The following is a 19835-nucleotide window of genomic DNA, read 5'->3' as shown; positions in this document are numbered from 1 at the left end:
GAATCCCGGTCACCAAGCAGTAACATCCCGTTAAAAGGCAAAACCATCAAGAAAGTAGAACAGTTCGTTTACCCGGGCAACATCACACTAGCCAGGGGAGACCTCAAGAAAGATGTGGCATCGAGGCTAGGAAAGGCGTCCACAGCATTCACTAAACTCAACAACGGATGGCAATCAAACCTGAGCATTTTCAACTCAGTCCTAACATGCAGCTGCGAGGGCTGGAGATCTAGTAGATGTTAGATAGGAAACTAGATGCCTTTGAAAATAAGACATTGGAAGGAGAGACTATCACCAATGAAGAGACCTGAGAAATTACCTCCACAAGAATTGGACGGAAGCATTGGGCACATTTGGGGCATGTACTGCGGATGCCAGCACACAGACACCCACATGAAGCTCTCAAGTAGAAACCAACTGGTGTGAAGAGACAAGGATGCCCAAGAGAAATCTTCAGAAGACCCCCTAGCAGGGTGGGCAGAACAATCAAGCTCAACCCCGGATCACAGATGGAAGCAGCAGCCAATGACAAAGAGAGATGGAAGAGATTCGTTTCACTGCTGTGCTCCACCATTGGCGGGAGATGCTTACTTAAAAGGAAGATCTGCCCTGAATTAGCCACCAAGTGAATCCAAGCCTGGCGCTGTAAGAGTACTTTGCTCGCGAGGTGCCCAACCTCGGAAGGTTCCAGGTTTACTTTGAAGACGTACCCTAACACTCAAATACTTTCTCTGAGCCTGTGCAGTCTGGAACTGTGGGATTTTAGTTCTGATGTCAGCCATAGCAAGGACACACAACAAGGACGTGTGAAATATGGGATGAAATGCAGGGCGGACATAGGAAATAGATGGTGAAATTCGACATGTGCGAAGAAACCGTTCCATTTGAATCAGTCCCATGCTATTGAATTTCTCCAGTAACCCAATGCCCCTCTTGTGCACAGCACGAGACACTGGCTGTGGGTATGTCTACGGACCAGTTAACCTGGGCTCCTACCTGGTTTTTAGCCCAAACCCACTACCATCCACACAGACAAACTTGTATGCTGGGTTTGTAGGTGCTTGAAGCCCAGGCTAGCTGACCTGGCTGGGGGTATGGGTTAGAACCCAGGCTCCCATTTAACTCGGGCTGGAACCCGCCCTCTTTGAACTTAGCACGCAGGCTAAGTCACCCAAATGCTGATCGCCCTCCTATGCCTTGCTCCGATTCCCTCCGAGGACACACAAGTTTTCCCACAGTTGTCTGGGAAGGAATCCTAGAGCGTCTCAGCCCAAAGAACCCTGGGATATGCCCCCAGACCTCCAAGGGGAAGCGCAGAAACAGCGAGGACATAGTAGACATAAGTAGGGCCTTGTTGGGGAGGGAGAGGGGGATGCTCCCAACTGGGCGAGGCTAACCCGGCGCTGGCTAACTGCAGTGAGAGACACAGTAGGGTGCCACGGTGCAGGCTGAGGACAATGGACCTCCAGCTGTTACTCATTCACTCAGGAAGCAGCAGGAGAGGTTTGCTTGCCATGGCTGGTGGGGAGGGATGCAAAAGCAGCATCTGCTTCGAAAGCTTCCAGGCACCTTTGTTGTGCAGGTTAATTGAATTTTTCACACGGCCCCCTGCTCTCTAGTTTGGGCCAGGACTGGAGGGGAGGTGCTGGTCTGCTACAAGGCTTGTTCTCAGGAGATCCAGCTCTGTAGGCGCCAAGGGTCCCATTAAGGATCCAAGTTCAGCTATGACACATTAACTAAAACGACTTGCCGACCTTCTGATGTGCAGCCCTAGTTAGGACATAGCCCCACTGACCTACGTATCCAGTCGGAGAAAGGAAATTGAAATATAAAGGGCCAGATTCTCCATGCTGCTCCAGCTGATCTGTGCCACTGTGGCAGCAGCAAGAAGCCACACAGCTGGATTCCCCTTGGGATGGAAGGTTGATGTAGTGGCTCTGTGCAAACCTATCTCAGTGCTCTGTGTAGGGGGGGTTGCCAGAGGTTGTGGGGGGAGGTCCCTACACTCCAGCAATTCCCAGTAAACTCCAGAACATCCCTTGGGTGCTGCTGGCAGCTAGCACAACTGTGAGTGTTGGGGGATTGGTCTTTGCACACGCGACGCTTCTTTGAGCTAAACTGAGCATAGGGCCCGTAGAGTGCATGCCGATCTCCCTTTCCATGCATTCTCATTTGCTTTGCAATGGGCTGAACTTCATCAAACTACAGTACCTACCTGCCCGAATGTCTGGGTTTGTATCAAGTGTCAGAGGGGTAGTCGTGTTAGTCTGAATCTGTAAAAAGCAACAGAGCGTCCTGTGGCACCTTTAAGACTAACAGAATTTTGTATGGGTTTGTATTGTGTTCTGTTCCATTGCCCGCAATTCCATGCAAGCACATTGCATCCTGCCCTACGATGAATGCACCCTGCAAGTGCAAAGGTAGCTCATAAAGGAAAAAAGAAAACAGCCAGGTATTTCCAGATCTGTATACGGGCTACAATGTATTCCGATCAGACGGTTTAAAACAGCCAGGGTAACGGTGACGCTGAAATCACTGTAATAACATAAATAAGATTGCGTTCATTTACAATTCAAGCCAGGGCACCAGGTAACTGTAGCCAGCCCATTGTGATGTACCAATATGTTACTGTATTTCTATTTTAATTACCCAGTAACAACCACAAGCTGGTGTTATCTGACACTTTCCATTAGTGTTATCTTAGCTTACAGGACTTGGGTTTCCTTTAACAGGGCCTGAAAATGTTTCTGGAAAGAGCAGAGATGCTCTATCATTTTCTAAGAAAGGCTAATTGCATTAAACTAGCAATCTTCCATTGTGCTGCAGTGAACAGCGTATTAGATCAATGTTTGTTTTCACTAATGTAAATGAATAACCATAATACTAATATGTTATTAGCATGTTGGAATATGAAATTACAACTAGGACAAGTCTCTCTATCACATTAGCTGAAGATCAGCCTTCCTGCTTTCTCCAGCAAGCAGCAGAACAGAGCTTCATGTGTCCAAACTCTCCCCTATCGGAGAGGGCAGTGCGCAGGTCTATGTTCCCCAGGCCTGTTTCCAGTTGCCCACACAGCAGATGCCTAGCTGTGTCAGCTCCCCCAGCAAGCCTGCTCAGGAGTGAGGTGCACACTGGGATGCAAGTGGAGAAGGGCTGTTTGTTATCTCCCTGTGATGGCATATGCTTCCCTGCAAGGGGGCTGCTTAGACCCAAATGGGAGCTCCTCAAATGAGGCAGCTATTCAATCGGACAGGCTGTCCGTCTGCATCTTTACAGGCTCCGTGGTTGTCGTGGTATCTACTCTGTAGACCCTTTAGAATTTGCATGCACGCTGCATTACAGCTGGATCTCAATTGGTAGAGACTGTTGCTGGTTGAAGGATAAAGACAAAAATAGCATTTTGCAGACTTGCCCCTAGTATTTCTTCAGCTTTCTCTTGTCAGCAACGGTTTCCTTTACACAAGCTAAAAACTCCTTGGGTGGAATCCTGGTCCCATCCAAGTTAATGGGAGTTTTGCCACTGACTTCAATGGGGCCAGGATTTCAGCCCTATATAGATACAAATCCTATAACTGACCAATGGAAAAACAGCGTGTGGGACTTTCTCTACAGTGTGGAATCAGCCCGGTAACCGGGTGACTCGCCCCTTTAGGGCTGGGGCGAGCCAGCCGATTGCAGAACAAGCCATCCTGGGAGTGATCTGGGTGATGGCCCTACAAAACACAGCAGAAGGCTGCAATGAAGGGGGAAAGCCCCGCTGCGGTTTGCAGAGTGAGGAAAAGACCCCAGGACCAGGGGAGTTGCCCAGGCAGGGAGGATGGGGAGAGACCATGACTAACAAAGGAGGGACTGCAAAGCTCTCCAGGCAGGGAGGTCTGGGAGATACCTGTTGTATTAATTTAGATGGAATAAATGGTCCAACAAATAACCCAGTCACAGTCCAACATTAAACAATGTTTTAGGGGATTGGTATCCAGAGCCCCCAGCCTGCTTAGCACCATAGAGTCGTCCCATATCTCCCAAAGAGCAGGGCTCATCTCTGTATTGTTAGCAGATGTCCGGTTATATTGACGGTAGATATCAGTGCAACTGAATTTCCACGCTGCCAAAAGGGAATAGATTCTATCTAGATGTAGGTACTTAGGTTGCCTCATCACCTGAGCACCTCCCAATTATTAATGTATTTATCTTCACAACGCCCCTGGGATCCCCATTTTATGGCCAGATTACTGAGGCATAGGGTAGACTAGGGCCTGGAATACACTAACAATTTAGATTGACAAATTCACACCCCTGAGCACCGTAGCCTGGTTGAACTAACCCCTGGTGTAGACGCAGCTCGGCCCATGGAAGCATTCTAGCTACCGCCGCCCAGAGAGGTGGGTAGCTGCAGGAATGGAAAAACCCCGTCCATCGCTGTAGGATGCATCTATGCTATGGGTTTGCTGCAGCATAGCGACGGCACTTCAACAGCCCCCATAGTGTAGACAAGCCCTAACTGACTTGCCAAGGGCACAAAGGAAATCGGTGACTAAGCCAGGAATTGGACCCTGGTCTCTTGAGCTCTAGGCCAATGCCCTGCCAATACGACCTAGATGGAGACACGGGCCCAGACCCTCAAAGGTGCCACGCCCATTGATTTCCATGGGAGTTAGGGGCCTAAATAACTTTGAGGATCTGGAGCCCGGTCTCACACTTAGCCAGTGCATTAGGCCCAGCAGTGGAATTATTGCCTGGGTCTCCAAGCAGCTAGTGAGCACAAATAACTCATGAGCTCCCACCTCTAGCCTCCTCAACACCCAGGCTACAGCACAAGTCTTGGCTTTGGAGTGGCTAGGTTCCATGTGTATTAATCAGACACCTACGCATATTTCAGCTGTTTACTGTAGACGGATGGTTCAGAGAACACCAGGCAGGCGGCGTTCAAACTGCCAGGGGGAGATCAGAGCGGCAGCCCTCCTCCCCGACGGACTGACAGTCACAGCAATGGAACCTCAGCGGCTATCCCAGGGAGCCCATGGCATGTAAGATGATATGGTGAAATTCCTGGCTGCTGCAGTCCCAGCGACCTCTTCGGCTGTCTTTCAAGGAGAGGATGAGCAGAGGCGTCCCTGTTTAAAGCTGATGTAAAGGTCTCAGGGCGAGAAGTATGGATGCGGAACGGCAAGCCGTGTTGCATCAAAGAGAGAATTTAGATTGCGGCAAGCAGTGGGCAGAGAGAATGCTGGACCCTTGTGCAAGAAGTCAAGGCACAAGAGCGAATTCCTACCCTGAAATGAGGCAATCAGCACGCAGCAGTTAGGCATGCAGGCAAGTGAGAAGGAGCGGAGGTCTACCTGTGTGAGATCTCACAGCCAGATCCACTCGGAGAAGAGAAGGCAAAAGCCTGAGGGGAGCTGGCAACCTGAGAGACGCCTCTGGCCAGATTCCTTTGGAGAGGCAGTGAACATTGCATGCTGGAGGGGTCTGAGTCACTCAGTCTTCCCTCAGCAGCCAAGGAAAAGAAACACTGGAAAAATCAGCGGAAAGGACAAGGGGCTGGCAGAAAACTGTGGCGAGAGACCAGGAAAAGAGCTGCCCTCACCCAGCAATCATTGCCATGAACGAGGGGTGAGCCCAGGAACCAGAGGACGCTGGGAGGTTACATTAGTGGCTGAGTCATCACTGACTCTCGGAGAGCTCCAGCACTCAGAGGGGTGCGTCTCTGCCTGTTGGCCTGGGCCACGAGGGGCAGAGTAGCGTGTGCAGGAGAGTATGTTACCACGAGGCTAACTCACAAGCAAGCCTCTCACACCGGGAGCCAGGACTGTGGTGGGCACAAGGTTAAACATGCTCTTTACTGTGCTAAGCACCCAAAGCAAGGCCCGTATAACGGGCTCTGGTGGACTGGAAGCAAGAGGATTAAAGAGAGAAGAGCTGGCATCTCCCCGACACAACGCCAGAGCCAGCCAGGCCGAAAAGAACATGGCAGCTGCATCAGAGCCCACAGCAGGCAGGGCCAGGCCACCGGCTAGCGGAGAAGGAGGAGAGCACTTTGGGGCAGCGACAGCACCAGCAGCCAACCCACTGATAGCAGCAGGGTGGGCCGGAGCCCAGCCATCAAACAGATCGTACAGCACCATATGCCTCTATATCGTTGTGTGGTAGGCCCCAGATACCAGCTGGCTTGGTTGTTGGCATAGTCCTAGTATGCCAAGGCCGGCAGTAATGTCTCGGATATCTGGCCTCTAGCACTCAGGTTTGGCTAAGCGGGTGTGGGACTGGCTAGCCCCGGGTTCCCTGCAGTCTGGCTTTGTCATGATAGCACATCCTGGAGGCCTTTACACATCATTTCATTGTGTCATCCCCGGGACGGAGATTGGCAGACATGGGCTCCCCTGGTGGGATACTCAGGGGTACACACCACGGGCAAAGAGTGATTGTACTGTGTCTCCTCAGCCTCGAAGTGAAAGAAGCAGCCATAGAGATACAGACTAGATCCCACTGCCCATTGAAAACAGGGGGAGGATCTGGGCCCCTTCGGCTAGGGAGTTGCATTGCCCATGGCCATGGGCAGGCTACCTGGCTTTGAACGGCCTGCAGACCCCGAAGGTGGGTTACTCTTCAGTGCCAGACAGCTCGAGGTTTTCAAGCCTTCTTGCTACAGTTTGTGAGGGATGAGTTGTTCACTGAGCTGGCTCTGCTGGGAGACAGGCTACAAGAGCAGAAACAGCTGACATCAGACTGCTCCCCGGGCTGCAGCACAGACAGATCCTTTGGTTAGATGTGTTAGAAGAGTTGAAAGCTAGAAGGGAACTGTCATTGTCATTACTGAAAACTCCCCAGGACACATTTTTCTAGGAAGAGATGGCAGCTCTCCCAGGGTATGCTTGACTATGCTCAATTCCAATTTCAGATATCTGAGCAGTTACAAAAAGATAATTCTGTCCTTGTCAGTTCATCAGGGTCAAGTTTCTAGAGGAAGAACTGATTGTGCTATGGAGATCACACTGTTCAAGAGTATTGCCAGCTGGAAGGACATGATGGTGTCCTTGATTTCTATGTGGTGAAACTCAAGCATGTCAAATGTGGGCAAGACATTGATGGTAGACTTTCTGCTCGCTCCTTCAGTGCTGCTGAATGAACCTCAGCCTTTAGCTGCAGCAACGCTGAACACCTCCAACCAGTCAGAGAAATCAGGGATGTGAGGTCAGGGTATTTTCTCAGTGTCGATTGGTTATTGTACACTGTATACACCCGTCTTTGAACAGAGGTGGTGACCAATGGCATGCAGGCAAACCTGTCAGCCCAAACAACAGTGCTCAGTTCTGCCCCAGGAATTGACTTTAGTTAGAGAGATTAAGGCAGAGAATAAACTCCCTTGCAGTTTGCAGCCACGTCCCCAAAAATCCACATCCCCACATTAGCAGCACAACATTTCTTCGAAGACTGAACATTTGCTCACACAGTAAGAAAAAGAACATGTCAAATTATGTGTAAGAGTGCCCCCGGTGACTCCTCGCCATGACACTAGAATTGGGGGAGGGACAAAAAGTGGCTTCAAAAGACATCTTTGCCCCTGCCACCTTGGACCACATGCTCCTTGGGTACAGCATAGAATCAGGACCATAAAGTAGTGTAATACCGTGTGTATTAGAAGGAATGAGGCAAAACTGCATTCTCTAAGAACATAACAATGGCCATACTGGGTCAGAGCAATGATCCATCTAGCCCAGTATCCTTTCTACAGTGGCCAGTGCCAGATGCTTCAGAGGGAATGAAAAGAACGGGGCAATTATTGAGTGATCCATCTCCTGTTGTCCAGTCCCAGCATCCGGCAGTCAGAGGCTTAGGGACACCCAGAGCATGGGGGTTGCATCCCTGACCATCTTAGATAATAGCCACTGATGGACGTATCCTCCATGAACATATCTAGTTCTTTTTTTAACCCAGTTCTACTTTTGGCCTTCACAACATCCCCTGGCAATGAGTTCCACAGGTTGACTGTGTGCTGTGTGAAGAAGTACTTCCTTTTGTTTGTTTTAAACCTATTCATTTCATTGGGTGACCCCTGGTTCTTGTGTTATGTGAAGGAGTAAATAACACTTCCTTATTCACTTTCCCCACACCAGTCATGATTTTATAGACTTCTGTCATCTCCCCCCTTAGTCGCCTCTTTTCCAAGCGGAACAGTCCCAGTCTTATTAATCTCTGCTCATACAGAAGCTGGTCCATACCCCTATTCACTTTTGTTGCCCTTCTCTGAACCTTTTCCAATTCTAATATATCTTTTTTGAGATGGGGCGACCAGAACTCCATGCAGTATATGCGTACGGTGGATTTATACAGTGGCATTATGATATTTACTGTCTTATTTATTATTTGCTGCCTAAATACTCTGGTTTCTCTTCAGATCATATACCTCTTTCACCATATTGTCTAAATAGCCAACAAAACTTGAACGCAGCCAGAGCCCTCATTCAGGAGCACCTACCTCCCCCACAGCTGGATATAGGTGGCCCCACTTCCCAAAAAACCACTTGTTTCGGTTCTTTTCCCCAGCCTCTCTCTTAAACCACACACACCTGTGACCCAGCTGACCAGGGTCACAGGGGACCTATGCAGCGTTGCCAACTCTTGCTGTTTGATCGCAAGTCTCGCGCGTGAGTGGATGTTTTTCTGAAAGCCCCAGTTCCTAGATTCATGTGACTAGGTGAGACTCTCAGCTGTCGTTCCTAGTCCAGGGAAGCTTTAAAACTTGACTCGGGTGCATCCTAAAGGGTGAGAAATCAGAAAAGGAATAAAGTAAGCCCCAATTTTTTTTTAAATTCCTCATTTTTAAGTCAATTTCATGATTTTTGGAGGCCTGACTCATGGTTTTTTAATGCTTGGAGTTGGCAATACTGCAGCTACAGGGTCACCCAATGAAATGAATAGGTTTAAAACAAGCAAAAGGAAGTACTTCTTTACACAGCACACAGTCAACCTGTGGAACTCATTGCCAGGGGATGTTGTGAAGGCCATTCAGAACAGTTTGGACTTGGACTATCAAATATTGAATGCTTGTAATAATAATACCTAGCTCTTATGTAACACCGACAGACCCCGGTCGCCTGTAGGCGGGATTCAACTTGGGATCTCTGGAGCTAAATACATGAGCCTCTTCTGCATGAGCCAAAAACCACATGGCTCTTAGCTAAGGCTGTAGCAGACTCTTTAATCTCTAAGTGGTCTCGGTGCCACTAGAGGAGACAGAACACCACACCCAAGAGGTGTGTGGGTTGTGTGGGTTACACTTGCATAGGCCTTTTGAGCTGTCAATCTCAAAGTGCTTTACAACGGAGGTCAGTATCATTTTATAGGTGGGGACACTGAGGCACGGAGACAGGACATGACTTGTCCAAGGTCACGCAGCAAGCTAGCAACAGAACCCCGCAATTCTGCTCTCACCACTAGGCCACACTGCCTCATGGCAAACTGCCGGCAAACCAGCTACAGACCAAGTCCTCTTCCCAGATACTATTTTCAAATAACAAATACATTCAAGATCTGGTCTGATCTTCTCTTGACCAAAAAAAAAGGCACTTGAAAAAAAATCCATCTTGAATTAGTCCCCTCCATTGCGACACATCTCTAGCCTGCAGTATACTTAGGCTGCAATGACTTGCCCAAGGCTGTCGGACCAACTCTGCCATTGGATTCGTTAGTTAATGACTGATCTCTTTCAGGGGGGTGCAGCTCACTGGCTGTTCTTAACCTAGCATAAGGCGGCATTACAGTGCCAGGCTTTCTGGGAATGATGCTTTCCTCTGCTGCGGCCTGGCTGATCAGAGACACTGGCTGAAGCAACTTCAGTCCCACCTGACAGTAATTCAGCCTTAAAGAAAATGTGAGGGGGAGGGAACCCCAGCACCCCCCAGTCCTCTTGGTCAATCTGATCAGCTGTTAACATGTTGGGTGGGGTGGGGGACAGATGCCTAGATCAATGCTCTACAGACTAGGAGTACTTGTGGCACCTTAGAGACTAACACATTTATTAGAGCATAAGCTTTCGTGGGCTACAGCCCACTTCTTTGGATGCTCTACAGACTGTCTCCTGGGCCTTTTATGAACAAAGTTCCAGTCATCATCCAGGAGCGTTTGAGTGGCAGAGACTTCAAAGCAGCTGCTCGTGGTTCCCAGACAACAGGGTCAGTGCTACATCTCAGGACTGCTCTGAAGTACACCAGCCGGCTACGGCTGGGAACCACCAGAGCACGGTGGCCCTCTGCCCTCTGCCCTGACCCAACTCTCAGGCCAGCAGCTGGAAGGGCAGGACACCAAAGGAATCCCCAGCTAGGACGATCTGACTGCTTGCTGATCCCCTTGCTTGCATCACCAGAATGGCTCCAGCGGTGGAGTGAATCTGACCCTCAAAGTGGAAGTGACACCTGGTCATAGCAAGCAAGTTGAAGACAAAGATGTACTGCTAGCATCACCGGGGTGGAGGAAATAGATTTGTTTTTCAACTAGGAGCCAGGGCCCATTGCTCCCGTGGCATTTTTTTTTGCTGGGTCAGCAGCCTGCTTGCATTTAGCAGGCTGCAGAAGAGAGAGAGAGAGAGAGAGTGGCCTTTACCTTTAACTGAGGGTAGGTAATGTAGAAATACAGGCAAATAGAGCTGAAAAATGGAGGTCATTGTAGCCTGGCTTGTTATCCCTTTTTCTGGGTTAATGGACACATTGCTGGATTCTGAGCCATTGCACCATTCCTCTTGCAAATCTCTTGCTTTCTGGCTTAAAATATCCAGATAGAATTCTGGAGTTTTCCAAATTCCTTCCTCCCTACAGGAAGAGAACAATTTGGGGGGTTATTTTTGCAGGACCTCAGTGTTATTTGATGCAATTCACCCCCACAGGGCACACGAACCCCCTTAATGCTCCAGGTTTGTAAATACAAATACCAGCAGTTGTCCTAATGATGAAAAAAATGACAAAGTCAAGGACAGATTCTTATAAAATACACCTGGATTCATCGAATATCAGGGTTGGAAGAGACCTCAGGAGGTCATCTAGTCCAACCCCCTGCTCAAAGCAGGACCAATCCCCAACTAAATCATCCCAGCCAGGGCTTTGTCAAGCCTGACCTTAAAAAACTCTAAGGAAGGAGATTCCACCACCTCCCTAGGTAACCCATTCCAGTGCTTCACCACTCTCCTAGTGAAAAAGTTTTTCCTAATATCCAACCTAAACCTCCCCCACTGCAACTTGAGACAATTATTCATTGTTCTGTCATCTGGTACCACTGAGAACAGTCTAGATCCATCCTCTTTGGAACCCCTTTCAGGTAGCTGAAAGCAGCTATCAAATCCCCCCTCATTCTTCTCTTCTGCAAACTAAATAATCCCAGTTCCCTCAGCCTCTCCTCATAAGTCATGTGCTCCAGACCCCTAATCATTTTTGTTGCCCTCTGCTGGACTGTTTCCAATTTTTCCACATCCTTCTTATAGTGTGGGGCCCAAAACTGGACACAGTGCTCCAGATGAGGCCTCACCAATGCCAAATAGAGGGGAATTATCACATCCCTTGATCTGCTGGCAATGCCCCTACTTATACAGCCCAAAATGCCATTAGCCTTCTTGGCAACAAGGGCACACTGTTGACTCACATGCATCTTCTTGTCCACTGTAACCCCTAGGTCCTTTTATGCAGAACTATTGCCTAACCACTCGGTCCCTAGTCTGTAGCAGTGCATGGGATTCTTCCATCCTAAGTGCAGGACTCTGCACTTCTCCTTGTTGAACCTCAACATATTTCTTTTGGCCCAATCCTCTAATTTGTCTAGGTCCCTTTGTATCCTATCCCTACCCTCAGCGTATTCCTATAACACATACCTGAACACTTGGTTCTATTTTATATAGGTAATATGGGGGATACATATGCAGCCAGCCCCTCAGCTGCTGTCAATGGTCATAGGCCCATCAATTGACCTATGACCATTTATACCAGCTGCAGATCACACACGTGCTGTATAGACATCAAGAATCCAAGGAGCAGCACCCTAATATGAAACTGACGACAAAATACTAGTCTAATTTGTGGTACTCACTTTAAGACCCAATGCTGGTCTTAGTCAACATTTGAAATCAAGCCACTAATGTGTATCTAAAAATAACATTGTTTTATTGAGTATCAGAGGGGTAGCCGTGTTAGTCTGAATCTGTAAAAAGCAACAGAGGGTCCTGTGGCACCTTTGAGACTAACAGAAGTATTGGGAGCATAAGCTTTCGTGGGTAACAACCTCACTTCTTATGATGCACTGCATCTTGCATCTGAAGAAGTGAGGTTCTGACCCACGAAAGCTTATGCTCCCAATACTTCTGTTAGTCTCAAAGGTGCCACAGGACCCTCTATTGTTTTATTGAGCAGACGTTGGGCAAGTTGGAGTATTGGACTTTATTACTAAGGGAGGGGAGTAAGCCATTTAATGGAAGTTCCAGTAGGAGATTTTGGAAGGTTAATTCAGCTTCCTACCAGGTAGTACATGATAAATCCCTTTCAGTAATCATTGAAATGTTCCTCCTTAAGACTGCATGTGGAGGTCAAATGGGTGGTGTCTCCAATTAATCCCCAAGCATCTCGCAGTGTAAAGGAGACAAAACTAATCTCACCTATAAAACCACACTTCTCCAGTTCTTAGACGCAGAGTCTTTCCCCGGATTTCAGTAATCTAGGATTATGCACAGGACTGTGCAAGCAAAAATACCATTCCAAGCAGGAGACGTTATTTTTATCAGTGTATTTAAAACTAAAGTAATCAGAAGAAGAGTTTCTGACAGAATAGATTTTTCTTTAAAAAAAAAAAGAGTATTTTGGCTACAACTGGAGTGTAACAGACCTAACACCGTGTCAAGTTGCCATCAGTTTAAGGACAGCTGTAAGTGAGAGTCTAGTTTATATCCCTTATTTTTGTTGTTAGAAGAGATTCATGATAGTGATGAATCAGAAGATTTGATGGTGCATGACCCTGAAAGGAAAAGCCATCACTCACAATGACATATTGATAAGTGGTCTAATTGGATTCTTTTGCTAATGAATGTACAATTTAAAATATATTTAATTGAGATACAACATGAAGAGAGTGTGTGCACAAAAAAATAAATTTGTTATTAAATATATTGCAAGAAATCTGCGGCCACCACAGAGCCTTATATTCATCACTGTGCTTCACACCAGGGATCGAACTCCTCCAAAAGTACATGGCCCTGCTATCTGAAATAACAGGGACCTAGGGGAGCAGTTCTGATTGCCTCCAATAGAGGGCTCCTGCATGTTAGAACATTGATCACCTTCTTTTCTTGGTAAGCAAAGCACCTGAAATCCAGTGGAGTTCAAATCTCATCTCTAACACCATTCCAAAAACTCTGGCGACACCTTTCAGATGGCTTCTAAATGAGCCCTATTTTTGCACTAAAAGGTTGCACACTGTAGCGATGGTATGGAATTGGGCCTCTTTGCTAATGGGGAGAGAAGGAGATCCAGTTTTGGAGGAAATCTGTGTTTTGTACAACTAAGTTTGGATTTCCATCTCATCTAAAATACAACAACTCTGACAGCACAGTGCCAGCTAATACCACATTCGGGCTTTTGTCAGACACATCCTGGATAATACGTGGGATTTTCCTAGAGGTCTCCTATCCAAGCATTAACCAATCCACCCCTACATAGCCTAGAAGATTTACCAAGATTAAAGTTTTCAGTGATAAGACAGCAGGATCTCGGGCCACCTTTCCCTATGGAGTGAGGTGGGGTATCTCCAACGCCTGGTGACTAAAGCTTTATAGCGCCCCAGGCTGGCACTACCGTAACATGCATCATCCTTTATTAAATCTAGATATGAGGCCAGATTCACTGCCTGGGTTCCATCAGCACTGAAGGCCTCTGGTAGTGGAAACTGCATTTGGAAGGGAGTCGCAGTAACCCCTCTTTTGTGGGGGCCCTGAAGCTGACTTATGCAATGCCCAGAGCAGCCATGGTACCACAGAGTCAGTTAGGTCCTCAGCAGCTTCCATCAGGTGGGTCCAGCTGGAACTGAAAACTGCTCTCCCCCAGCAGAAGGCAACAGAGAGATTGTGGCCGGGCTCCCCCAGGGAGTGAATTCCCCTTGTCTGCAGCTGCTCTTCAGATACACAGAGGTGCAAATTTGCACCCACAGGGGGTCCTCAAGCCCTGCTTGTGTCTGAGCCACCGGAGAGTTGCTGTGAATCCTTTGCAGCAGGATGTGATGTGCTGGCGGGATGCGACCCAGAGGGGCGCTTAGCAACTGACAGTTTCTTCTCCTGATTTGTTTATTTAAGCAAAGCAAATTCGTTCTAATTAGAAATCTTTATGCCAAGGTGTTGCTCTGTATCTTGGGCTGCCTGTTTCCCGATGCACTTAATCAAATTATACCTGGGCTTTCAGCGTCCGTGAGTTTATTCAGCAATTCCTATTAAATTGGGGCTTCTTGCAAAGAGGAGCTGGAAGAATGGAATGGGAGAGAGCAGCGGCGTGCCGAGTGCATTAGAGAATCGCTTCGAGTAGTTCCCGTGCAGCACTGTCCAAAATTAACTAGCTGAAAAAACACCACTTTAGAGCATTTGTCAATTACAGTCAGGCAGCAAGTGATGCACAGGCTGCGTGGATTATTCACTCTGGAAAATGAGTATGTCCAGGAATGCTAAGCCACAAGGCTTCACCAGCACCAGCTGATGGCTTTGCATGACACACACATGGACACAAGACCACCAGGCGGCAGACTGTACGTATCACATATGCAGCCCCCTCTATATCTGTCCAGGGGTTTCACTGAGTTTATATACATTTGTCCCAGGGACAGGCCCAAACGAAAATCTGAGCTCAGACGCCTCTAATCCCTGGAGAAGTTCAGATTCAGTCTGGAGCATCGTGCTTCTGTCTCTACAGTGGGGCAAACCAGAACCAAACCTGCAATTTGGGGACACAGACCTGGATCCAAACGTAGTCGCTCAGGCTCACCTCCAGCACTGTCCAAATTGTGCCAGAAGTTTTCTCTCCTCACTGACAAGTGACTTTAACTTTAACAAGCCAATGTGAACAGCTGGGCTGGGGGCCAGGCCCTGAACTGCCATGGAAGCAAGGGGTGTATCTAGCCATACAAAATGTATGCACGTACCAGCCAATCTACCCCCTTCCCACTCCCTGCACCATGCCCCAAAGTAACACGCTAATGCACCCTACCTGGGCATTAACACAGCAGCTGACGGTTATTAAAGAGGAGTGCAGGGCTGATTCTGATATCTCATCTGCACCAGCGTTCCATTCACTTCCGAGGAGTTACTCAAGATAGACACCAGGCTGAGATCAGAATCGGGCCCCTAATGTGTTAATAAAAGGCCTGATGAAGACCAAAACAGTTTGTTCGCCATGAGAAAGGTCGCACCCATGAAAAGTGAAATTGCATGTCCCTGCCTGTGGGCCCTCCCTCTGCCTCCGCCCATGTCACAGACTGGCACCCTGGACTTCTGCAGGTGGCATTCTCCCTCCCCATCTCATGTCTGCTCACTACAACACAGGAGGAGACTAGCTGCCTTCCTACTGAATGAGAGAGCTGGGATCCCAGCTCCGGCTGTAGCACATGGGTAAGTGGTGAAATAGCGATAGCAAATGACAGAGAACGTGGACCCCCTTGATCCCTATTTGGCAGTAATTGATTAAGGCTAAAAATGTCCAGGTGGATCATACACACAGGACCTGAAGCCCATTCTCTGCGGGGAGATCAATTGTAACACCACAGAGTCGGTCTCAGAACATGCAGCCCCAACCATCAGACCTTGCCTTAGTGTTTCTTGGACCAGCCACAGCTTCAGGGGTAACTCCTGCAGTCCTTACGTAGGCAAACCTCCTCTTGAAGCCAATGGGAAGATTGCCTGGATATGGCTCGAGCAGAAACGGTGGCAGTTCACCTTTAGGGAGAAGATGGCCCCGTGCCCCATGCCCATGCTGGGAGTGAAGAGGACAAGGGGGGTTCATGTGTGATTTCCGGGGGACCTTCAATGCAGAATGCAAGTGGTTGGGACCTTTACAACTGTACTGGAGACATATAGAGACAACAGGGACAACCCTGCGGTTTGCAGGGGGGAAACTAGATGCTTTTCTATCTCCAAGGCTATATTTTTTGTCTCCCTAGGCTCAGACAGACATAACGCTCTAACCTTACATATCAGCATAGCTTCCCGGTGTTTTGCCCAAAACTTGGAGGAGACTGTTCTTTCCCGGCACAGTTCTTGCCCTCTCCTGAGCACTGAACTGCATTTGCCATAAATAATAATAACCATCAGTGAAAATCCAGACGGAAAGGAGGCGAAATTCAGGGATGGCAGATGAATGGAGGGCCAGCCAGTCATTTGCAATGTAGCGTGTCAATACAAGGGGCTAATCACACAAAAGGGGCTGCCTATTAAAACCATACCTCAGCAAAACTCTAGTGGAACTTAGAGGGAAAGATTCTTCCATTTGCAATAAGAGCAAAGGGATTAATTTGGGGATGATGCTTCCAGACAGGCGGTCCCTGTACAACCCCGTTCATGTTTTGTTAAAATAATCTGAGCAGAGTAAACCAGCAAGTGGAGAACCAGTGGTGCAATAAGGAACAATCTGGACTGGAAGGGTCACTGAAGTGTATCAGACATCTCACACTTCCAAGGGCTCCAGCCGGCTTTTTAAACCTCTCTGCTCTCTGCCCTAGCACCTACTACCCTCTCCCCTCCCCTCAGTCGCGTCCCTTCTCCAAAGTTTGCCACTCCACATATTTCAGTTCAAACCCTTGGTGGGCTTACTGCATTTGCAGAGAAAGTTTATGAAATCGTGCCCTGTTGGGAGAAGCAGAGACTTCCTTTTATTTATTTATTTTCTAATCTTAGGCTCAAGGTAACCTTCATATTATTATTTAACTCTCCTGCTCACTCTCACCCTTTTTCTTAACATAGATATTTAAAAAATGCTAAGAAGTTAGCCTGGATGCAGAATGAATCAGGAAAGTTCATTTGAAAGGATTACCAGCTTTTTCCAATTTCCCATGCTGCAAATGTTCCTGCACAAAGTCTAAGGAGAGAGATTCCCCCCCCCCCTCCCCTTCTCCTTTTTAAACCAGCAGAATATGGTGAGAAATCACGCTCAGTAATAGAATTATTAACACCTCCCTGCAAAGGAGTTTTAACCCCTTCCGAGCCAGGAAGCTCTCACATATTGATTTAAAACTTCATTACACAGACAGCATAAAACACTCATTATAGATGAACAAAAGATTTGTCTCCTCTCCTTTCCCCACTCCCAGCTTTGAGAAGCCAAAACAGACACTCGGGTCATTTCCAGTGTGGGGGTTTTTTGTTTTAAATGGGGACAAGTGTGAGTGGAAATGCAATTGTCTGTCCATCATTTGTCACGCTCTGCATTTTTAAAAGGTCCTGAAAGCGTCTCCCATACGGCTAAATGCAGATGGGGGAAGATAACAGAGCAGATTCCCGTTCCAAAGAGCAGGTTTATTGGCAGCCCAAAGTGAAACTTTGTCAGTAACCCTCTGGCCTCTGGGAATCCCCGTAACCCGTCCTCTCCTGCTTCCCCCCAGTAGCCTTATATACATTTTGGGGGGCAAAGAATCTGCTGTTAATGCTTTCAACATTAAAAATAATACAATACGCCACCTCTCCATCAGCCCCAGCATAACCAGCCCCCAGCACCTGCTCACTTTACTCCCCTTACCTGAGCACTGTGCAGTCCCTTCACAACTCCACAGAGGTCAGTTGCCAGGGCACCAGCTCCTCCCCGGCTGCTTTGTGTGCTCCCTGGGTCCTTCCAACAGCATTGTACAGTCTCTGCCTTTCCTACCAGGACCCTCTCCTCCAGCAGCTCTCCTTCCACTCGCCGCCCTGCTCAGAAGGGCATTCGCTTTGCGTTCCACCAAGGCACCAGCAAAGTAAGCATGTGCAGGAGGGAGAGGACGTCCCCCCAAATGCAGCAGCCCCAGCCTGTGCGTGTGTGTGTCTCAGAGTCCTCGTCTCCAGGAAGGATGGCAGTGCTGAAGTCGCTGTCACTGCAATTCCCCCTCATGCAACCCAGAATCTCTGTCCATCCTGCGACTCCGGCTTTCCCCTCAGGATGCTTTTCATGCCAACCGCTGCCTGTAAAGGGGGGGGAAGAGGGGAAAGCCTGGCCCTGTAGCTAGGATTCCAGCTACTGATGCGGTTGAGGCTCTCTGAGCTCCGTTACTTAACATCTCTATCCAGCTCTCCTTGCTGCAGCTCCACTCTGCTGCTCGCTGCCATTCGCAGGCCTATAGCACTGCCTACTGCTTAACTCCTTAACTGCCATCTTTCCACTTTTTTAATGGGGTGTCTGTTGCTTCTAGATTTCTCCCCCCCCTTTTCTGTTTATTCACGCTCCTCCGCCCCCAGAAGAAGCACGCCCAGGCAGCCAGCGTTAAAAAGGTCACTTGGAATGCACAGTCACAGAGGGGAAATGCTCCCTAGAACGGAGCAATGCACACGCACAAACAGCCAGCGCGTAGCCGGGATGGCTCAAAGGGGCCCAAAATGGGTTGGAGTCAGCAGCAGCAGCCTGCAATGGTTGTTATTATTTATTATTTGTATTGCTGTAGTGCTTGGGGGGCCCTAATGATAGGCCAGGAGCCCACTGTGCTCGGTGCTGTACAAATGTAGAACAAAAGATGGGGCCTGCCCCCACAAGCTTACAATCACTGCCATTAAATTTTGGCAACATAACACCCAATATTATGTGCAACTATATCAGATTCCACTAAATACGTATTTTCCCTTATGCATAACGTATCGCCCTATATTTCCCTCTTAGGGTGCTTGCTTTCATCCCACCAGTGATTGTTTTGTTGTGTTTTGGGGTTTTGTTTGTTTGTTTATTGGGTTGTTGTTTTTTGTGGGAGTGATGTTTCATTTACATCTAGCAAAAAAAGAACAAACTTCCAGTGCAGGGAGCATGGGGCCATGGCGCCCCCTTCATCCTCCCCCCCCGCCTCCCTGCGTCTGCGTATGGTGGGGGACAGCAATGCAAGGGGCACAGCGTAGCTAGTGGGGTTCAGGGGAAGCGGCCACTTCCCCTGACCCCACATTCCTCTCCCCAAAAGTGGCGCTCTGGGTGGCCAGCGGAACGGGGCGGCGGGCTGGCCGGCTCCCCGCGCTCCGGCCGGCGTAATGGGGCCATGGGCTGGCTGGCTCCCGGCGCTCCGGCCGGCAGAATGGGGCCACGGGCTGGCCGGCTCCCGGTGCTCCGGCCGGGACTTCAGCCCTGAGAGCATTGCCAGGGGTCTCGGTGCCCCGGACAGCGCTCTGGATGGGGAAGCAGGGCAGCCCTGCGCATGCGCCGCTCCATCTTTCGGCGGCATTTCGGCACATGCGCAGGGCCACCGAAATGCCACCGAAGGACCGGAACCTTTTTTCGCCGCCGCTCCTCCTCGGCTGCAACCCTGGCTACGCCACTGGCAGGAACTTGCCATCACGAACGGTAGCTGCTGAAGGGGAGGGAACAAGCTCCTAGCTGCCCCCCCTGGATGCTCAGGGGTAGTTCCAGCTCTGGCCCTTCCCCTCAGCGTTCCTCAGGATTAGGTTCGACCTACTTCCAACAGCCCCGCAGAGCAAAGATGGCAGGATTCATGGACATGGGTCTAATGGGAGCCCACCAGCCGTGCGCTCACGATGCATTAAATGGCCCCCTAGTTGGGATGAGGTCCAGGGAACTCGGGAAGAAACAATACTGTGAGACAGGTTTGGGGGGGAGCTTTTTCTCAATCACTCGCTTTTCTTCCCCCAGTAACTTTCCAGCAAGCGG

At 48.9% G+C, this 19835-nt stretch overlaps 1 protein-coding gene across 1 annotated transcript in view; it reads right to left on the bottom strand.

The window, feature by feature from the left end:
• Positions 1 to 18305, bottom strand: part of WSCD2 (WSC domain containing 2) — a 139223-nt gene extending 120918 nt beyond the window's left edge. The window contains exon 1 of the mRNA XM_005298579.5: positions 17739 to 18305. The gene's annotated coding sequence lies outside the window, so the exon portion shown is untranslated. The remainder of the gene's footprint in view (positions 1 to 17738) is intronic.
• Between the last annotated feature and the right edge of the window lie 1530 nt (positions 18306 to 19835).

This window comes from Chrysemys picta, chromosome 15 (genome assembly GCF_011386835.1).
Source record: "Chrysemys picta bellii isolate R12L10 chromosome 15, ASM1138683v2, whole genome shotgun sequence".
Classification (NCBI taxonomy): domain Eukaryota; kingdom Metazoa; phylum Chordata; order Testudines; family Emydidae; genus Chrysemys; species Chrysemys picta.
The sequence above is the reverse complement of the archived record's forward strand: the minus strand, read 5'-3'. Positions and strand labels throughout refer to the sequence as shown.